Raw genomic sequence first — 22,331 nt, forward strand, 5'->3', positions numbered from 1 at the left:
CTCACTTTTCATTTAAATGTTTCTCAACCAAAACCAAGGCACTCCCTAACCCACAATGTCCCAACCTCAACCATATAAACTTAACCAGTTTCCTTCTATCGCCTCCAAAGCGCATTCTTTTCCCTTCTGATGGCTGGATGGAATATTAAAATCTGCCTTTCTTCTTTGTTCTCTGTCCCCCACTAATCTCTGATTTCCCATAAATAACTCTGGCCTGGCTCTGTTCCCTCAAGGTCATTAAAACCGGAACTGCATCGAAACATATCACCTTATTTGGTTTTATTTCCTTCATCCACTACAGTGCCCATAACAATGCTATAGTTTTGGCAGGGAAGATTCTATCAGGAAGTCACTTCACTTCAAGAATCTGAATTCGTGGAATCAATCCATCCAACCCCACTTAATCCAGGGGGCTGGGAGCTGCTGCAGGAACCAATGCAAACACAGGGAGAACACGCAAACTCCACACAGACTGGCAGGGACCCACTTCAGCACCAAAGATCACCCTTTGTTTGGGTGCTTGGGTGTTTGGGTGCAGTGTAAATCTGGAGGTAGGAGTCCACATGTCTACTCCAAGTGACTTTTAACCATAGACATTGACTCATCTGCACCTTCACTTTTCTGTTAATCCAAAATTTATAAATCAAAATTGACAGGCTCTGGCAAAAATATCAGCAGATCAGCTGGCCAATACACTGGAGAAGAGGCCATATGGATGCCCAAAATCCATAGCCCAGGCCCAACCAAACTGTAACCACTCTTTTCCTGTGGGGAAAAAGGGAATGGGTGCCAGTCAGGGCAATGGGACAACCCTTGACCGACTCAAAGGATGAGCTCCAACCCCAAAATGTTGCAGCATCAAGACTAGGTGGGGAAGACACAGCTATCAACACAGAGACAAATAGCAAATTCCACCCACCCGAGAAGATAGTTCCACTAACTGGTTGGAAGTCTCTACTGAAATGTAACATGAACGGCTATGCTCTAACCACCCTATTAGATACTGGAGTCAATGTTAGCATCACTGACCGTGCCTAGAAAGACAAATACTTACCTGGACAAGATATTCGCCCCCTCAGCAAACTCTTGGAGAAAGACCTTATTTTGACTGCTGTCACAGGAGATGAAACATCATATGATGGATGGATAGGAGTGATAGTAAACCTACAAGGTAATGAAGAGCCAGACTTAATCATTCAAGTACCCTTCCTGGTGAGTCGACTAAAATTAGAGAGACCATTAGTTGGTTTTAATTTTATCCAGAAACTCATTAAGAGTAATGAAAGCAAATCTAAAATCATGTCCATCCTTGTCAGCCTACTTACCAGTGCTTGGGAGATTGACAGTGCTATGACAGACGCTATAATGAGTTTCACACAGGCTGAGCAGCAACAAGTAGAACAAAATGCCACATTAAAGGTAGACAAGGAAGAAATCACTATTTATCCTGGTCAGGTAGCTTATATTAAGTGTAGGACACCAGTAGATATTAATGACTCCAACTCATTTGTGTTGTTTGAGCTTAACCTAGAAACTACACCACTGGCACCGCTGAGCATTGGAGGAGGATTAATGGAGAGCCAACAGTCAGACAGACCCTCCATAAAGATGGTTGTGTCAAACCATTCTAAAAACACTGTGACCCTGCCCAGCTCAACTGTCTTAGGCACCATTGAAACCATCGATAGAGACAGACCATCTGAGCAGCATGGCCAACCAAGCTCAGGCCAACACAGCCAACTCTTCACCACTACTGAGCTCTAACAATAGCCAACACACTGATACTCTGTAGCACCCACCTGCGGATGTCAGCCACCTAAGTGATGAGCAACAGAGGGAGGTGAAATATGCTGTATTAGGAGTCAGGGGTCTTCACTCAAGATGACAGGGACATGGGATGTATCCCGAGCCTAAAAATGGCAATTAATCTATAAAATAACATCCCAATTTAGCGTACATATGCCACGGTGTCCAAGCCCCTTTACAAAGAGGTTAAATAATATATCCAAGACCTGCTTGCTAAAGATAGTTAAGTCTAAGTCACCATATGCAGCACCTGTAGTCTGTGTCAGGAAAAAGGATTGGTCCCTAAGGTTATGTATTGATTAGAGACTTCTGAATCAGAAGATAGTCCCAGACTGCCACCCACTGCCTCTCACCCAGGACCTCATAGACACCCTAGGAGGCCACACATGGTTCAGCATCCTAGACCAAGGCAAGGCCTATGACCAGGGCTACATAACTGAAGTATCCAGACACATGATAGTGTTAATCACTCCTTCTGCATGAGTGGGTGAGGATACCATTCGTGATTTCCAACACCCCCGCTGCTTTTCAGCACAGCATGGAGGAGATGTTGGACTCCTTGCACAACAACTGCTGCATACCTTACCTAGATGAAATCCTCTGCTACTCCAAGAGGGAGTACGTTGTTTCCTGAGAGCCTTGAAATCCCATGGTGTCAGGCTTTGACCAACAAATTGCCAAGCTGTTCCGGCGAGTGATCAGGTATGTGGGGAGGATGGTCTCAGCTGATGGTGTCAGGATTGACCCAAAAGACATCAATGCCATCATATCACTGAAAGAAACAAGGCCTAGCACAGTTGGTGAAGTGTGTAATTTGCTTGGGTTCCTAAGCTACATTAGAATATACACTCAAAACGTCTCCAGCATTGCAAAACCCCTTTACGGGTTGTTGAGAATGAAAGTAAGCTCTGCAGTAACACATGGGAAACCTAAAAGGGGCAGGGGAGCTCAGTTGCCTTCGAGGACCCTTGTCCAATGGACTGATGAACACCAGAGGATCATTGAACAGCTGACTGACACTCTTTCACACCCACCGATAATGGCCTATCTAGATTTTGAACTACCATTTGTGCTTCACACTGACGCCTCTGACCAGGGACTCGGTGCGGTGTTGTACCAGTGACAGAATGGAAAATCGAGGGTCATTGCCTATGGCTCAAGGACTCGGTCTCCTGCTGAGAAGAATTACAGCCTACACTCACAGAAACACGAGTTTCTTGCTCTGAAGAAGGTAATATGTGAGAAGTTCAGGGATTATTTGTTCTATGCACCCCATTTCACCATATATACAGACAATAATCCTTTCACATATATGATGAGTACTGCAAAACTGAATGCGGTAGGCCACCGATGGGTAGGTGAGCTGGCAGATTTCAGATTTGATGTCAAATACAGGCCAGGAAGAGACACCGATGCTGATACTCTTTCTCGCTTCCCGATTGACACTGACACCTATGTCACTGAATGTAACGAGGAACTCATAAGAGAGACCATCCTGACTACATGGGAAGGTTGTGAGTCTGCAAATAGGCAAGACATCGCCTATGTTGCTGCCCTGAATCTGACATCATGCTCAGAGCCACTTGTGAATGTGTCACCACTCGCCATTGCCCACAGTGAGCTGGTGGTGGCTGCAGGAACATCCACCTCTCCATGTAAAAAGCTGTCAGACGCAGGCATCCTCCCATTATGCGGCTCCAGGATCAGCCTCTACACCTACCTGAGGATCCAGAGGGACCCAGAGGGAGGACGGTCATACGCGACCCTGAGTGACCGCCGATGATGATGATGATGATGACTACTGCTACTTTCAGCTGCTCCCGTTAGGAGTCGCCACAGCGGATCATACGTTTCTATCTCTTTCCGTCCTCTGCATCTTCCTCTGTCACACCAGCCACCTGCATGTCCTCCCTCACCACATCATCTTGGCCTTCCTCTTTTCCTCTTGCCTGGCAGCTCCATATTCAGCATCCTTCTCCCAATATACCCAGCATCTCTCCTCCACACATGTCCAAGCCATCTCAATCTTGCCTCTCTTGCTTTGTCTCCAAATAGTCCAACCTGATTTGTCCCTCTAATATACTCATTCCTAATCCTGTCCTTCATTGTCACTCCCAAAGAAAATCTCAGCATCTTCAACTCTTCCATCTCCAGCTCCGCCTTCTGTCTTTTCGTCAGTGCCACCATTTTTAAGCCATACAACATAGCTGGTCTCACTACCATCTTGTACTCCACCCCTTTAACTCTTGCTAATAATGTTATCCAGGATAAACCTACAAATATCTAGCAACAGTTTCCAGGTATGCATACCTTTCCAAAATAGATGGAAAACAGTCTCAGTATGAGAATCCCAGAACACACAGCTTAAATCAATATCATTTCTGACCTTAACAAAGAAAAACCTAACCAGGTACCATCGATGAATGATTTTAAATGAAACTTCTTTAACCTTATAGACCCAAAAGAATGAGCATAAGTTTTTCACACGACTATTCCAAAAAGCTATTCCAGGTGAAAGAGAAACAACACTACACTGGTGAGTCAGCTACATCAGTAGAAGGAGCATCAAGAACAGAAGCTGGTGTAAAATCCTTAAATAACATCGACACCCCAGAAGGGATAGCATCGAAGACTATGGCAAACTGTTTAGGAGTTACAGGTTCAAGTTTAAGTTCAAGTACAACTCTATTGTCATATACAATGAAATTCTTGTGCTCTGGCTCTCTCTGCCTTAACGCAAAGGACACAAGGACATGAACATAAGGACCCCCCCCCCCAAAAAAATATTATCAGGTATCTGATAATGAAATGAAAGCCACTTTATTTTGTCATTGTAGGTCACAATAAAATTTGTTTTCTGCATTTAACTCATCCTATTGTATAGGAGCAGTGGGCAGCTGCAGCGCCTGGGGACCAACTCCAGTTCTTCTTTCCACTGCCTTGCTCAGGGGCACAGACAGGAGTATTAACCCTAACATGCATGTCTTTTTGATGGTGGGAGAAAACCGGAGCACCCCGTGGAAACCCACTTAGACACGGGGAGAACATGCAAACTCCACACAGAAAGGACCTGAGACGTCCTGGGGTTCGAACGCAGGACCTTCTTGCTGTTAGGCAACAGTGCTAACCACTGGGCCACCATGCCACCCATAACGTTGAAGAAATTACTGATAACCAAATAAAACAGCGTTACTATTGAATAATTGACTCGGGGAAGAGATTATATTATCGAACCATTCCTTGAAAAGTAGAGATCTGTTTTTGTAAAGTATATCTCTATTATTCTATATAGAATAGCGGTGTGGGGAAAGTTGTGCTCGTATATCATACACTGTGCACGTAACGTCTGTTTGTGGAAGTTAGAAAGGGAATCTTTTCAATGTTGTAATTGCACTCTAATAGAAATTTTAGTCCACCAATTGCAGAGAATATTGTCACGGTTTTTCTATAGCCCGGATAACTATGGATGGAGGCGGGGACTTTTAGGTGCGACAAACCGGGCTTCACCACCGTTAGCTAGATAGCTGCGCCAATGCTAGGGCTGGCCTGCTAGTTAGCTAGTTAGCCGTGTGCTAATGGGTTAGCAAGCTCACCTTGGGACCAGGGCTGGTGATGGAACAGGGCGGCTGAGCTCTAGGCGGGGCGGGAGATGGATGGCTGCTCTCCGGGGTGCGTGTCTCTCTCTCTCTCCGTACTCTGGCTCCGGCGTGACCGGGTGAATGTCTCTCTCAGTCTCTCTGGGGAAGCTCACGGGGGTAGTCAGCTAGCTACAGGTACCGAGGCAGTCTGCTGCTAACACTACCACTGCTAGCCACCGTATCTGCTGTCTAGCCCAGGATACGCTAGGTTTCCCTGCTCTATCCCACGCTAAGGTGACAGTCTACGATATGGTTGCTAAACAGTTCTGGCCTTTGTCTCCCCCGCGGTGTCTAATATAGTTGCGTCTGTGACAGCGCGAGCTAACCTGTGATTGGTCCTCTAGCTGCACGTGCCCAGTGCAACAGTCCAAGTACATCCCCAGGCATTTCCCACTACACTGCCCCCCTCCAGCACTGTTGAGTCCCTTCAACATAAATGAACAACAGACTACAAAGATCAGTCTGATTAATCTAACACGATAAACGGGACAGAACACCCGCGAAATGAACTAGGCCCGGAACAAAGGGCGTCAAACAAATGTGGGTGGTCGCTATCCATACTGGACTCTTGTGACTAGCCTAGTAACCCCCAAGTCAACTAGTCACGTCCGTCAAAGTTAGTCTAGGAGCCAGGCGGGCCTCCGGACTGGCCGGCCCCGTCTGGTGGTGTACGGGAGATGGGACTCAGCGGCGTCGGCTTCGTCTCCTTCTGGGTCAGGGGCGTTGGACTGCCCGCCCGGAGCACAGGCTGCTGTCCCACGACGTTGGGTGATTGTCGACTCGCCTGAAGAGTAGCTGGCAGCAGTGTGTTGGAGCGGCTGGAACCGAGCCGGGGAGCCTGGTGTGCTGGGTCCTCCATCGTCGTTTGCGTGGAACAGGTCCTCCAGCCGGAGATCAAGGTCTTCATCGATCTCCTCCTGCTCTGTCACTCCTTCGTACTCCTCTGTTCTCTGCGCCCCCGGCTCCTCCATGTCAGCAGCGGGAGGACCTCCTTCAGGTGTTTCCTGCGGCCCTATGGCTGGTGCTGGAGCAGACAACAGAGCATGGCGCCTGTCATCTGTGCCCCAGATCTTCACCAGGCAGTCATCTGAGCCCGTGAAAATGCGTCGCCCGGTGCGGTCGAAGGTGACACAGTAGACAGAGGAGAGATGTCCCAGAATCCTCTTGTGCATCTTCATGTGCTGGTAGACAGCTGTAGGCAGTAGCTGGCGTAGACGGTAGGAGCCATTGAGCCGATGCCCATTGCTCGTCTCCACGATATTGGGTGGACTCCCATAGATAATAGGAGGCTCTGGGGGTCGTCCACAGTGCAGAGCAGCCAGCGCTGAGCCCTTCCACACAACATGCTTGCAGCTCTTGTTGGTACGCAGGAGGTTCTGCCTGCCGGCTCCCAGGATGCTGTGGAGACCAGGCACGCTGGCAGGAACCTCTTTCTCCAGCAGTGGACATACTCGAGAACACACTTGGAGTAGGTGGTCTGGGCTGATGTGCCTGTGCAACTTCACCTTGTTAATGTTGTCGATGCCACTGGCCAGGGTCTTGAGCTCGGGGGTGCTCAAGCTGTCTCCTACCGGCGGAGGACTTGGAGAGCTATCGCGACGCCGCTCGTCTTCCCATGCTACTCGCCGGACTCTCCCCCCTCCTTCAACCTCTCGCCCCAGCGTCGCTCCAAAGTCATACTCGCGTGCCTCAACCTTCCTGATTGCTTCAGCTAGTGTTTTGGGTTCTGCCCCCAGGACTTCATACGCGATGTTTTGGTTCTTCAGCCCGCGCAGAAAGGCTTCTGCAGCGTAGGCCTCCTGCAGTGTAACACCAACCCGCGGGTATGCCAGTGTGACAAGTCCCCTCACTTCCTCGCCAAACGCATAGAGGGTCATCTCTCTGGCCTGCTTAACCTCGCTGAGTTTACGGCGCGCAGTTCCCCCAGGCAGCTCTTTACCGTAGCGGCGGCGTAACTGGGTGATGAGCGCGTGGTAGTCATCTTTTATCGGAGCCGGCTGCGCGATGACAAAAGACATGGCGTTGTCCCTCAGTCGGAGATACAAGGCGTCCAAACAGGTCTCGTCGGTCCAGCCCCTCTTTCTCGCCATCCGTTCGAATGGTCCAACGAAACTATCCCAGTCGCCCTTACCATCAAAAGTGGCGAGGAGCTTGATGTCATTTTCGTGTCCTCGGTCGGGACCTTGTGAGCTTCGGTTGCCGCTCCGACTTTGAAGGTCTCCTGTCTGGCTCTGTTGACCTCTAGAGGAACCTGCCTGCCCTCCAACGCTGTCATCCAGCAGGTTTCGGCCGCCGTTGCTGTCCAGGGACATTTGGCCACCCTGCATCCCGTCGGGGGGTGGTACTGCAGTCGCTCCATTTTTTCCACCATGACCGATCGGAGTGCTGGTAAGTGGTGCGGGCTCACTGGGTCCATTTCCTGTATAGCGCAGGGCTGCTGGGGCCGCTTTGCTGCTCGGCCTGGCTGGCGTCTCCTCATTGCGCCGGTCGCTCAAGTTAGCCACTGCGCCCATAGCTGCTGGCAACAGGTGATCAGCGCCATCTCGCTGTCTGGCCCCTGGGTTCTCCCGGGCCGGGGTGAACTGCGAGAGTAGGCCCATGTCTTGCACCGTTCTGCTAGTTCGTTCTCCGAGCACAGCCCCTGCCGACCCTACACAACTATCGCTTTGAGGGCCACCAGGAGAAACCCCCTGCTTCACCACTTGAGCGATGGGCGACAAACCGGGAGGCTCACCCCGGATATCCGAACGATGACGGGCCCAATCGGCGCGCTGAATGGGAGGTGTGGGGGGACGAAATCGCTTAGCCACCGCCTCCGCTAGTCCATCGATATGCGCTGTGAGGGCCTCCATCTGCATCTCTATCTGGCGTTGCATCTTAACCTGGGCCTGGCGTTTCACGTTTTCCATCTGGCGTTGCATCTGAACCTGGGCCTGGTTCATGGTTTCCATCTGCGCCAGGAGGAGCTTCATCCAGGCGTGCTCTCCGGGGTCTTCGGTCCCCACACCAGCACCATCCAGACTCAACTCAGACTGTTCTTCTACATCTCCCTTGTCCTGTGACATTTTCACTTTTCCACTGATTTACGTGACTGCTGAAGAAATTACAGTGCTTCACAAAACGGCTGACTCACTCAGTTGCTAGCTGGGTTAGCTCACAGTGTGCAGGCTGAATTATGCCGCCATGTGACCGGGGCAGGATCCTCCGGTGTTGAGATTATGGCGAATCCCAACCTTTTATCCCACTTCTGACACCACTTGTCGCGGTTTTTCTATAGCCCGGATAACTATGGATGGAGGCGGGGACTTTTAGGTGCGACAAACCGGGCTTCACCACCGTTAGCTAGATAGCTGCGCCAATGCTAGGGCTGGCCTGCTAGTTAGCTAGTTAGCCGTGTGCTAATGGGTTAGCAAGCTCACCTTGGGACCAGGGCTGGTGATGGAACAGGGCGGCTGAGCTCTAGGCGGGGCGGGAGATGGATGGCTGCTCTCCGGGGTGCGTGTCTCTCTCTCTCTCCGTACTCTGGCTCCGGCGTGACCGGGTGAATGTCTCTCTCAGTCTCTCTGGGGAAGCTCACGGGGGTAGTCAGCTAGCTACAGGTACCGAGGCAGTCTGCTGCTAACACTACCACTGCTAGCCACCGTATCTGCTGTCTAGCCCAGGATACGCTAGGTTTCCCTGCTCTATCCCACGCTAAGGTGACAGTCTACGATATGGTTGCTAAACAGTTCTGGCCTTTGTCTCCCCCGCGGTGTCTAATATAGTTGCGTCTGTGACAGCGCGAGCTAACCTGTGATTGGTCCTCTAGCTGCACGTGCCCAGTGCAACAGTCCAAGTACATCCCCAGGCATTTCCCACTACAATATATTGTAGCGAATTCGGGGGACAACGCAACCACAGGAACTGCCGCGACCGGGAAGCAAACCCGTATCGCCCGCACAGCAGGAGACATCGCTAACCGCTCGACTAAAGGGTCAGACCTGTCAGCCAGCGGCCAGCGTGTCTTCTTATCCATGCACGTTACAAAATATTTGTTTTATTATTGATATGTAATGAGAGGGCAGCATAGGTAAGCCTAGAAAGGCTCTCTACTTCTTTTTTTAAAGTTTTTTTTTTATTAAAGTTCTACCTTTCAAAGACAGATCCCTTAGAAGCCACTGGTTAAATTTCCTTTGGGCTTTTTCTATGATTGGGGCAACATTTAAAGCACTTCTAGTTTTTCAGTCCTTACTGATAGAGATCCCCAAGTATGTAACTGTATCTTTGACAGGAATGTTTGACACTGAGCGAATACCAGAGTCTTTCACTGCCAGTAATTCAGATTTATTTATGTTCAAGTATAGTCCAGGACCCTTAGAGAATACATGTATTAAATCTAGAGCACAAGATACCCGAGCAGAGTCGTTTCAAAAAGGCCCATCGAGGTGAGACGCCGAGTTCATGGGATGATGTTCTCGTAGGGGCGGAGAGGGTTTGAAAATAAGAAAAGGAGGAGGAATACATCAAATTGCTCAAGCGATTCTAGTCTGTCATTTGGGAACAGAGGAGACATATTTAATTGGGATGATAGCCGTGACAAGAAAAGACAGGATTTCCAAGGACCCACATGAAATCAGAAAGTTTGTAGGGGGAAAACATGGAGAAGTATGATCGATTAGGATAACTAGAAGTGGGATGGTTAGGTTATCACTGGTCGTGTATTAAAGCGTCAGAGGAATGGCAATATTTAGGAGTCTCTGTGTGACTTGCTTCCCACTCAGATTAAAAGCAAAATGGAAGGGATGGCTAGGTGGCCTACCACTGTCAGTAAGGGCTGAGTCATTTCGGGATGTTGCAGGTGTGTGTAAGGCAAGAAGAATGACCAGATTCCCAGGACGACGGCAATTCTGTGTGTCTTGACCTTTGAAGGGCAATTTGCAGAAAGAGTGTAACCTTGATTATGTAAGTTACAGGGCAAGGCCATATCAGAGAGCTCCTCTCAGATGTTTCTGCTGTCAGGAATATGGATATGTTTCTGCAGGATATAAAGGAGTCAGAAGATGTGGGAAGGACAAATGCAACGTGCAAACTTTTAAGGCTGAGAAGGCGCAAGCAAAGTGCATGCACTGCATGGGAAATCATGATACGGGGTCAGCACAGTATCCAAAAAGAATTAAGGAAGAGAAAGCGAATGAGATGAGAGCAGAAAAGAGATTTTCATATGCTGAAGCTGCTAAGAAAATGGAGTAAAACAACTAGAATGATGTAAGACAAGAAGCTAAGGAGGACAAGTCAGTCGAAAAGCATGCAGAGTTTTCCTTTTCTAAGGACCAGATGAAGTTTTTGGCAATGGTAATTACGTGTACTGTTGACGCATAAAGAAAATCCGAGATAATTAACATAATTGACCTTTCTCAAAGTACCGCCCCAGAACGGTGCTTGTCCAATCCTACCTTAACAATGGTCCGTCAAGCTTTCAAACAAAATGCTGAAACGGTGGGCCTATGGGATCTGCAAATCGGATACTGGATATCTGAAAAGTTTGGAGGGGGTGTAATTTTCTTTCCCTTCCCGAAACCCAGAACGCAAGAAGCGCAATGTTGCCAATAGATTTGGCAGTATAGCAGACCCCATGGCCAGCTTAATCCATCCAAAATCAACAAAAATACCTGTGTGCTCCAAGCTAAGCTAGCTACTAGCTAATATTGATAGCTAATACGGCTAACGTATTATTACTGTTACTTTTACCCACACAATGCGCTGATTTCTTCCTTCATGTTTTGGTGTTTTCCGGCTACTTCCTGGATAGTTCTGAAATGCTTGACGGGCATAGCAACAGTAACTAAGGGGGGCGGGACTTTGCGAAAGGTCAAGTGTAGATTGTTACTGCCCCCCTGCCGTAATTTCCCCTCTCCAGTAATGCCCCGCCTCCTGTGGAGCCGCTGGTTGAGCCCAGGTGTTTCCAGTCCATCATCGCGTTGGTGCACCTGTTCCAGATCTAATCAGCCATCCGACCGCCTGTTTAAATGCCCTCCTGTCCTTTGTTCGGGAGATGTCGTCTTGTCTTTAGCTTGGCTGGACATTGTTATGTGTTTGTTTGTTGTACAGCTTCGTTTTACGACCTATACGCGGTGTAGCGTTTTGGTTTTTACGCGCAGGAGCCAGGGGATAGATCAGCTGCCCATGGGTGTACTCTGCTTCACGTAGCCCATCTTTGTTATAGGAGTGGGTGCCCACCCTCTGTATTTATTAGTCTAGAATCATATTGCACTAGTTTAGGAAATCACTTTTTTTAACGATATCTTTATTTGGGCACCACTCTTAGTTCGCCGTGACGTTCATATTATTTATAGATATATATTTTTGGCATTTTAGTCGGCATCTTGGTTTTTGTGTTTAAACACACATTCTCGCTGCATAATGTTAGGCTCTGTACGTCCCCTAGACTAAAGGGTCGTAACATGGATGCAGAAAAGACATTTCTGCGTGTTGTGGGGGTTTCCGGAGGTGTGCAGCAGCTACCGAGAGAGGCTTTTTGCCCCCCTCAGAAACCAATGAAATAATTTAATTGAGAAGACGCCTAAGTTTTTCTTTTATTACATGATGATTCTGGTCGTGTGGTTTGGGTCCAGGACTGCTCCGTTGGCATGTGGACACTGCTTGGCATCCTGTGCGTCATGTTCTTCATAAAATGTATGTCCATTATAATTCTGTTATTCTCTTTCAATGTTGTATTATGTAAATTGCGTGAACACAACATCCATTGCACGCTGTCCGTCTTGGGAGAGAGAGCCCTCCTCTGTTGCTCTCCCTGAGGTTTCTTCCTATTTTTTCTCCCTGTTAAAGGGTTTTTTAGGGAGTTGTTCCTTATCCGATGAGAGGGTCTAAGGACATGATGTTGTGTTGCTGTTAAGCCCACTGAGGCAAAATTTGTAATTTGTGATATCGGGCTATACAAATAAAATTGATTTGATTTGATTTGAAGACATGAGGGGTTTTCCGCCCCCCTCCCGTCCTCTCTATTCCAGTTGGTGGCGGTAATGCGCCGAATCGTCGTTTACCAACCACCAATAAACCTGAAAGGAGACGATGGAGAGAATTTAGGCGTTTTCAATCCAGTAGAGGGCGGTAATGCAACATTTCGGATGCAAACCACCTCTGAAAACCAAGGAAGAAGAGCTTGCAGTTCGGCGATATTGGAGATGGGCTGGACGCTGCCCCACAAATAGGCGAAACATGCAAAGGCCACCACAGCCGTCAAAAAGTTCCGCGTGGAGCTCGTTCAAAAAAATAAACGAATATGAGGTGCAGTGCAAACTGTGCCAGGTCAAGCTTGCATATCACAAGTCTACAACAACTATGCACAGTCATTTGAGAGCAAAGCACCCAGCAGCAGACGGGGGCCCGTCGACAGATCAACAATCAATGGCTAGCTTTGTCACCAGACTAAGTAAGTAGACCTGCGGAGCAGACAACGACCTTCGTATCAGAGATGATAGCTAGAGACGTGCTTCCCATCGGCTTTGTCGATAAGCGAGGGATTTTCGAAGATAAGTTGTGGAAATCGTGAATGGGTCTCTCGTTGCTCTCTTTTGTGTGTTTGTGCAGCTGGCGGGAGCGGGATCTTCGAACAATGGTCGAATAGTTCCCGGTCGATAGTGTTTCTGCTTGAAATGGCCATCCCGATTGTTTACCAGCAGCACAGACTTGCCCCCCCCCCACTGTTACTGCTAGGGCACGAGCAGATGGGAGGACACGCGAGCGAATATTGGCCCACTACATGTGTGTAATGTTAACCAGATATTCGATGAAAAGTGTTGAAAATCATTTTCCGGGCCAAAATCTGTTTAATTCCATAATTACCGGAAGGAAATAGTCTTAAGTTAGACCTACTTGAGCCATTTCTGTAGCAAAATATTTTCCCCACCTAAATGGAGGTTAATTGAGGCATCTATTTATGTACATGTTATATACATTATGTATATATACTTAAACATAACGTTATGTACACTATTATGTGTATGTATATATATATATATATATATATATATATATATATACTTTGCACAAAAAGTAAGGAAATGTGTGTTTGGTAGATTATTTCTTTGTTGTAACAATGCTTCTTGGCAATAAATCTTATACCGTTGGAAAGCCTGTGTATTTGCCTTTTAAATGGTGCCACATTTGTAAGGAACATGTATTTGTGGGATGAGCAGCAGAGCTGAGTATGTGGGTTGCGCCCATGAAAAATTTGCCAAATCTTCTCTGCCAATGCCAAACAGCTTATTTTGCTGTTGACTCTTGTTTGAGCTTCTGGTACCCCAGGTGCTGACAATCAGCTGCCTGATATAAGATTTATTGCTAAGAAGCATTGTTACAACAAAGAAATAATCATCAAACACACATTTCCTTAGTTTTGTGCTAAGTTTATTTTCCCACCAAGATGCAGGGGAGGTTAATTGAGGCATCTATTTGCATGTTATGTACATTATGTTATGTATATATACTTTCCACAGATAGTCCTACTAAGATTGAAATGGAAGAGGAGCTGCAACATGCCTCACCGCGGAGGCCCATAAGGCATAAAAGGCCAAGAAAAGAACTTGACCCCTTTAAAAGGGAGCTCATAGCCGCCCTGCTGCAACCTCAACCACCACCTCCACCTCCCTCAGAGGACGAGCTCTTCCTCAGGAGCCTGCTTCCGTCTCTGGAGAGAATGCCGCTTGCATTGAGGCAGGAGGTGAAATTAGATATTCATAAAATTGTTTTTGAGGCCAGCCAAACATGCATTAAACGTGAAAATGATTGACAATTAAGAATGTTGTGCTTGTCCTTTTTCTTTTTTCTTATTGTTACTGTTGAGCTTTGTATTGAATTGAGCTTTATACTGAATGAACCGGTGCTAAAGAAAGTAACAGTTCCAATCTGTTTTTTTCACATTTTAATCTTTTTATGGAGGGTGTGGATATTGTTGTTTGAATTTTGCTCAAGTGTGTGAGAGGCGGTTGGGAGGCATTCTGGGTCTGCTTGACTGGGATCATAATTTCTATATGCTTGTTTCCTACTGTCGAACCACATGTTAAAACCACGGTCAATTTTGGATGATCGTCTCCGCCAAGATCTGGACTTGGTCAGTTTTAGGCAGTTGTTGGTGATGATGAGGAAGATGATGGTAGTGATGGACAATGTTAAGGAAGTAAGTCCACCACCTGTAGTTTAGGCCTACTGTTAAAAGTGTTGTATTGAATGGATGGGACCACAGACTTTGTAGCTGTTAAAGCAATCAACTTTTGTTTCAGTTGCACAAGAAAACAATGAATGACAATGAGAAAGTCAACTTGGTGAGTTGGTGTTTTTCTATATTCAACTCGTTTTGCTGTACAGAATGCTGCCGTTGCATGACTAAAAGGTTTGCCAGGTTGTGGACCCTGCATATCTAATCTGGACTTTATATCCTATTTTTCACTTTTCATGGTGCTCAGATGTCTGCTGTTTATTATTTTGATGCTGGCATTTGCTGATTGAGAATGAACCTTGTTTTGTTTTTTTGGGTTTTTTTTTACCTGCAACTACTGCTTCCTGAATGCTCATTTTGCTTGGTTGGTGTAGTTCATGAACTGTATGCTGATCAGTAATTTATGGTTATTGAATGATATTGACAACAGTAATGAATTTCAAGGATGTCAGTATTAAATGGCATTTGTTTGCTGACTGGTTATATCTGTAGAGTATGTTTTAATGTATCAATGCTTTCCCATGCTCCCATTTGCCAAAATATGTAGGGTAACAGTAGGAAGATGCAATAGATAAGGAAATTAATGTTTGTGTGTATGTGTGGAGAGAAGGAGCAAGCGAGGGGGGGACGCACCATGTGCCTTTTATATGGCGATTTATAAAATCCTGTATGGGCCATTTTACAGAATTGGTTCAAAGTCAGAGTTGAAAACATCTTGTAATAAATGTTTTTTCTCCAAACTTTTTATGTATTCAAATTGTATAATATCCCCGGTACACATTTCTAATAGGGCTGTTAAAATTGACGCGTTAACGCGGATTAATCCATCATCATTATTAATCTGATTAAAAATTATAACGCAATTAACCCATCTGCGCCGCAGAATGACTCAAAATCCCTGAAACGTCTCTGGCAACGCATTTCGGGCAGTTTGTCCAAGTAGAGTTACCGTCGCACATACCGCCGCGCATGCGCAAATGGGCAGTTGATGGATCCCACTTTACTGGGCAAGACTAGGAAGACCCGCCCCTACTCTATCTCTGATTGGCTACCCCTATCCCTAACCCTAACCTTAACCAACGGAGGCGACGAGTACTAGCCAATCAGAGGCAGAGTTCGCGGAAAACGGGTACGAGTACTGGCCAATCAGAGACAGAGCGCCCAGAAAAGTAGTGGGATCCATAATAACGCTCCGCGGACAGAACCAACCAACCAACTCGATAAGGAAGTATGGAAGACGCTAAACAGCACGTTGGCCCTCTCGGTGGGAAATTTGAATACAGAAAAAACCAAGACGGAACAGTCGACCAACAGAAAGTAGTGTGCACACTCTGCAGGAAGGAGTTTTCTTTTCACCGAAGCACTTCCAGCTTAAAATACCACATTAATGCGAAGCATCCGTTAGTCGGGGATTCTGCTAGCACCTCGGCTGACGCGTCGCCCGGCTCGCGACAAACCACCCTCACGGAACGTCGGGGCCTCAGTAAGTCTACCTCTGACAAGTAACAGGGCCACATTAATGTGGATAAATGTTTGTTTTGAAAAAGAGAGTCAACAAAGTTTTTTGTTAACACAAACTGTTAAAGGTGTTTAATAAACATGTTAAGTGCATATATATTCCCTTCCTTCTTGAGTCTGTTTGCTCATGCAAAATGAAACGCGATTAATATAGATTAAAAATGAATGATATTTAATCGTGATTAGTCGAAATTAATCCACAGCAACCCTGTGATTAATCTGATTAAAAATTTTAATCGTTTGACAGCACTAATACTTATACATAACCTTATGTACACTATTATGTGTATATACTTGGCACAAAAAGTAAGGAAATGTGTGTTTGGTAGATTATTTCTTTGTTGTAACAATGCTTCTTGGCAATAAATCTTATACCGTTGGAAAGCCTGTTTATTTGCCTTTTAAATGGTGCCACATTTGTAAGGAACATGCGTTTGTGGGATGAGCAGCAGAGCCGAGTATGTGGGTTGTGCCCATGAAAAATTTGCCAAATCTTCTCTGCCAAACAGCTTATTTTGCTGTTGCCGTTGACTCTTGTTTTGAGCTCCTGGTACCCCAGGTGCTGACAATCAGCTACCTGATATAAGATTTACTGCCAAGAAGCATTGTTACAACAAAGAAATAATCTACCAAACACACATTTCCTTACCTTTTGTGCTAAGTTTATTTTCCCACCAAGATGCAGGGGAGGTTAATTGAGGCATCTATTTGCATGTTATGTACATTATGTTATGTATATATACTTTCCACAGATAGTCCTACTAAGATTGAAATGGAAGAGGAGCTGCAACATGCCTCACCGCAGAGTCCCATAAGGCATAAAAGGCCAAGAAAAGAACTTGACCCCTTTAAAAGGGAGCTCATGGCCGCCCTGCTGCAACCTCAACCACCACCTCCACCTCCCTCAGAGGACGAGCTCTTCCTCAGGAGCCTGCTTCCGTCTCTGGAGAGAATGCCGCTTGCATTGAGGCAGGAGGTGAAATTAGATATTCATAAAATTATTTTTGAGGCCAGCCAAACATGCATTAAACGTGAAAATGATTGACAATTAAGAATGTTGTCCTTGTCCTTTTTCTTTTTTCTTATTGTTACTGTTGAGCTTTGTATTGAATTGAGCTTTATACTGAATGAACCGGTGCTAAAGAAAATAACAGTTCCAATCTGTTTTTTCACATTTTAATCTTTTTATGGAGGGTGTGGATATTGTTGTTTGAATTTTGCTCAAGTATGTGAGAGGCTGTTGGGAGGCATTCTGGGTCTGCTTGACTGGGATCATAATTTCTATATGCTTGTTTCCTACTGTCGAACCACATGTTAAAACCACGGTCAATTTTGGATGATCATCTCCGCCAAGATCTGGACTTGGTCAGTTTTAGGCAGTTGTTGGTGATGATGAGGAAGATGATGGTAGTGATGGACGATGTTAAGGAAGTAAGTGCACCACCTGCAGTTTAGGCCTACTGTTAAAAGTGTTGTATTGAATGGATGGGACCACAGACTTTGTAGCTGTCAAAGCAATCAACTTTTGTTTCAGTTGCACAAGAAAACAATGAGAAAATCAACTTGGTGAGTTGGTGTTTTTCTATATTCAACTCGTTTTGCTGTACAGAATGTTGCCGTTGCATGACTAAAAGGTTTGCCAGGTTGTGGACCCTGCATATCTAATCTGGACTTTATATCCTACTGTTCACTTTCCATGGTGCTCAGATGTCTGCTGTTTATTATTTTGATGCTGGCATTTGCTGATTGAGAATGAACATTGTTTTGTTTTTTTGGGGGTTTTTTTTTTTACCTGCAACTACTGCTTCCTGAATGCTCATTTTGCTTGGTTGGTGTAGTTCATGAACTGTATGCTGATCAGTAACTTATGGTTATTGAATGATATTGACAGCAGTAATGAATTTCAAGGATGTCAGTATTAGATGGCATTTGTTTGCTGACTGGTTATATCTGTAGAGTATGTTTTAATGTATCAATGCTGTCCCATGCTCCCATTTGCCAAAATATGTAGGGTAACAGTAGGAAGATGCAACAGATAAGGAAAAGTAATGTTGTGTGTGTGTGTGTGTGGTGAGAAGGAGCAAGTGAGGGGGCGATGCACCAGGTGCCTTTTATATGGCGATTTATAAATTCCTATATGGACCATTTTACAGAATTGGTTCAAAGTCAGAGTTGAAAACATCTTGTAATAAATGTTTTTTCTCCAAACTTTTTATGTATACAAATTGTATAATATCCACGGTACACATTTCTGATGATAGTAGTTAATTCTTATATTGTATTTTCAGCCAGTTTTGGAATATTTTTCCTCTCCCAGAATTTTGTCACTAACGAAACACAATAATATATAATAAGAGCAAGTTTCTCTACATCTACCTTGTACATATATTTTTTGCCATTTTAAAAAAGTTTTCACAGTTAAACAAATAACAACTACACATTCAACAAAATATCAAGTGTAATTTATGAGATTCATTTTATTTTGAATCCAAATTTTGGTTGCACTTTATTTTAGGTTGTCTCCTAGTAATAAGGTGACAATTATCACGTAATTTCTTAGAAATAAGGTTGAAATTACCTTGTAATTTGGGTTAGGGTTAGTAAATGTCAACCTTATTTCTAAGAAATTACGTGATAATTACCACCCTATTACTAGGTAATTTCCGACCCCCGTAAAATAAAGTGTTACCCAAAATGTCTTTGTTCAGGGCATAAAGTTGACCATACTGATTTCAAAGTTAAGGATTCATTAGTTTTAATGTACTTTGACCCAAACGCCATGATCGCATCACAGTGGGTCTTGATACGTGCTCAATAATCCAGGCAACAAAACCACAGACAGTTGAATCAGTTCATCTGGACACAACGTTTATTGAGAGAAACGTTTCACCACTCATCTAAGTGACCTCTTCTGTCTCAGCTGACTGCAGGTGTCCCCACCCTTATAAACAATACAGCTGCATAACGACCGTAAACAACGATACAAAAGCCGCGTCTCAGTTGCTTTCAAGCCCCAAAACACCGCCGCGCCAGAAGCTGGTCCACCCCAAGGACCGGGTCCCCCGGCACAAACTGGGCAATTAAAAGTGCTCACGGCAGGGCTCAAGCTCTCGGATAGGCCGAGTTCAAGCACTAGGTTAAGCCCGCAGAGGAAATGGGGCTATAATAGTGTACTAACATAGTGTACGCTGTTAAGTGCCGGGAGGACTGCCGTGACTTGTACATCGGGGAAACCAAACACGTGCTGCTGAAGAGGATGGCACAGCACAGAGGAGCTGACGCGTCAGGCCAGGACTCCGCAGTCTACGCCCACCTACAGGCCAGTGGCCACTCCTTCAGGGATGAGGACGTGCACATCCTTGATAGGGGGGAACGCTGGTTTGAACGGGGAGTCAGAGGTCATCCCTGTCAAGAGGAAACGACCATCCCTGAACCGAAAGAGAGAGAGGAGGAGAGGGGGGGTAAGAGCTAATTCCCAAATCCTCTGTGAATAGTACACATGGCCATCGAAACTTGGGGTCACGCACATTTGCATTTGAAAGGGATCGTTGTTTTCGGTCGTTATGCAACTGCATTGTTTACAAGGGTGGGGATACCTGCAGTCAGCTGAGACTGAAGAGGTCACTTGGATGAGTGGTGAAACGTGTCTCTCAATAAACGTGTCCAGATGAACTGATTCAACCTTCTTTGATTTTCTCCCCTGGATTATTGCGCACGCATAAAGACAAAGCCCGTGCAAGTGCACAAGAGAACTGCAGAGGAAGAGGAGAAGGAAGGAGGGTTGAGACCTGCAGCCAAGCGGAGGAATGCCGCTGTAACGCCCCAGAAACCCTCCAAGGGAAGGCAAAGAAGTACTGATGAACGCTGCCTTGCTTTTTAAAAGCAACGGTGGAAAAATATGCAAAAAAATTAGTTCAGTATCATTTTCACAAGATGAAATTTAGGCGTTAGGGTTCGGGACAGCCACCTCATAATTGAAAGTAACCTATGAATGATGATTTTATATCTCTTAAGCTTACTGCTTCCTCAAATATTGTTTTGGGTTTCAACAGACAATAGAAGGATTTTAGTAAACGTCTGAAGTTTGTCTTTATGCATGCTCAATAACCCAGGTAAGAAAATCAAAGAAAGTTGAATCGGTTCATCTGGACGAGTTTGTATCCAGATGAACCGATTCATCGTCCAGATGAACCGAATCGACGTTCTGTGATCTAAGATTTGCATGCTTTTTAAATTTTTTTTTTTTTGCGGGTTGGGGACAGCAGTTTGCACTAATTCAGTAGAATGGCCCATTTAGGGGGTCAATTTCAAAACACTCGACCCCTCCACAAGGTCAGCCTTAAGTAAAATATTGTGGCGAATTCGGGGGGACAACGCAACCACAGGAATTGCCGCGACCGGGAAGCGAACCCGTATCGCCCGCACCGCAGGAGACATCGCTAACCGCTCGACTAAAGTGTCAGACGCGCGGTCCAGCGGCCAGCGTGTCTTCTTATCCGTGCACGTTACAAATAGTGTAACGTACGTGAATAGCCCCCCGAATTCGCCTCAATAGTGAACTATCTAAAAAAAGAAAAAAAAACACCCAAAAAATACAAGCAGTGAACTTAACATCTTTATTGCAAACCAATCAGGGGCCGATTTGCTTATTTGTTTATTATTTGTGATCCTTGATCCTGTGGGAGTGCAGGAATGAGGAGACGGAGAGATCGAGTCGAGTCAATTCCGTTTACTCGCCACATGAAACGACACCGATACAGCACAATCTCTCCTGGCAACCAGCTAACCAACCGCTAGGCTGCTGCAAACATGGCTCCACCCCGGAAACTCTAAGCAGTGCCTACGTCAGCACTCTGAACGGCTGCCTTAAAGGAGCAGCAGCCCCCTGGTGAATCCACGCTCAATTGTGTATCGCCACAATCCCACCTTTTCCCTTGAGCCCCATATCTGCCAAATTGTCAAACCCTCCTTCTACCACCTTCGCAATATTGCGAAAGTAAGACCCTCTCTCTCACGCCCTGCTGCCGAGACACTGAGCCATGCCTCCATCTCCTCCCGCCTTGATTACCGCAGCTCACTCCTCCATGGCGTCAGTGCTAGCTCTATCAAGAGACTCCAACTGGTCCAGAACGCATCTGCCCGACTTTTAACCTTCACCGAATCCTGGCACCACGTCACCCCAGCCCTAAAGGACCCCCACCCATCTTCCACCGGATCAATTACAAAATCCTGGTTCTCACTTACAAAGCCCTTCACCAACTGGCTCCCCCATACCTTACCGACCTCCTCTCCCGCTACCAACACTCTCGGTCCCTCAGATCCACCTCAGCATCCCTCCTCTCCACTCCCAGGTCCAACCTCCGGCTTTGGTGACCGAGCCTTCTCCAGGGCAGCTCCCAGGCTCTGGAACTCACTCCCCCAAATCAATAGCGAGTCAGAATCCCTCCCATTCTTCCGTCTCAAGACACACCTTTTCTCCATTGCCTTCTCGTGCCCCCCCCGCTCTCTTACCCCCCCCCAATCTAAAGCAGACTAAGGAACCGAGTACTCGACCTGCTGCCCCCTCCTCTCGGAACTCCCTCGCCAAGCACACCAGAGACTGCTGCGGTCTGCCCACATTCAAGTCATTAATCAGGACTCGCCTCTTCAGACTTGCTTTCATGTTTGATTAATGTTGTGTTGCAGGTTTTTGGTGTATTGCTTTTAAGTTTATTCTAGTTTATGTAAAACGTCTTTGAGTATGACGAAAAGTGCTATATAAATACAATGCATTATTATTATTATTATTATTATTATTATTATTATTTGTTGTTGTTGTACAGACAACATAATTTGGGAAAGTGAAAACCTACGCCCTCTAGTGGTCGTGTTCCATTGGCCATGGGGTCAGTTCCAGGTCTGTTATTTTTTTCTCTCTTTCTTTACATGATGCCCCTTGGGTCCCATATCATGCAGAAACAATCTCCAGTTCCACAGTTATGCAGGTGATACTCAGCTATATGTCCTACTGAAACCTGGCCAATCACACATCTCAAAGCGTATCATGTCCAGTCTTCCAGAATTTAAGCACTGGCTGTCCCAGAACTTCCTACAGCTCCATGAATCCAAATTAAAGATCCTTCTATTCGGCCCCTCCTTGCTCTACCAGTTTTCCT

This window comes from Lampris incognitus, chromosome 4, assembly GCF_029633865.1.
Source record: "Lampris incognitus isolate fLamInc1 chromosome 4, fLamInc1.hap2, whole genome shotgun sequence".
Lineage (NCBI taxonomy): Eukaryota > Metazoa > Chordata > Actinopteri > Lampriformes > Lampridae > Lampris > Lampris incognitus.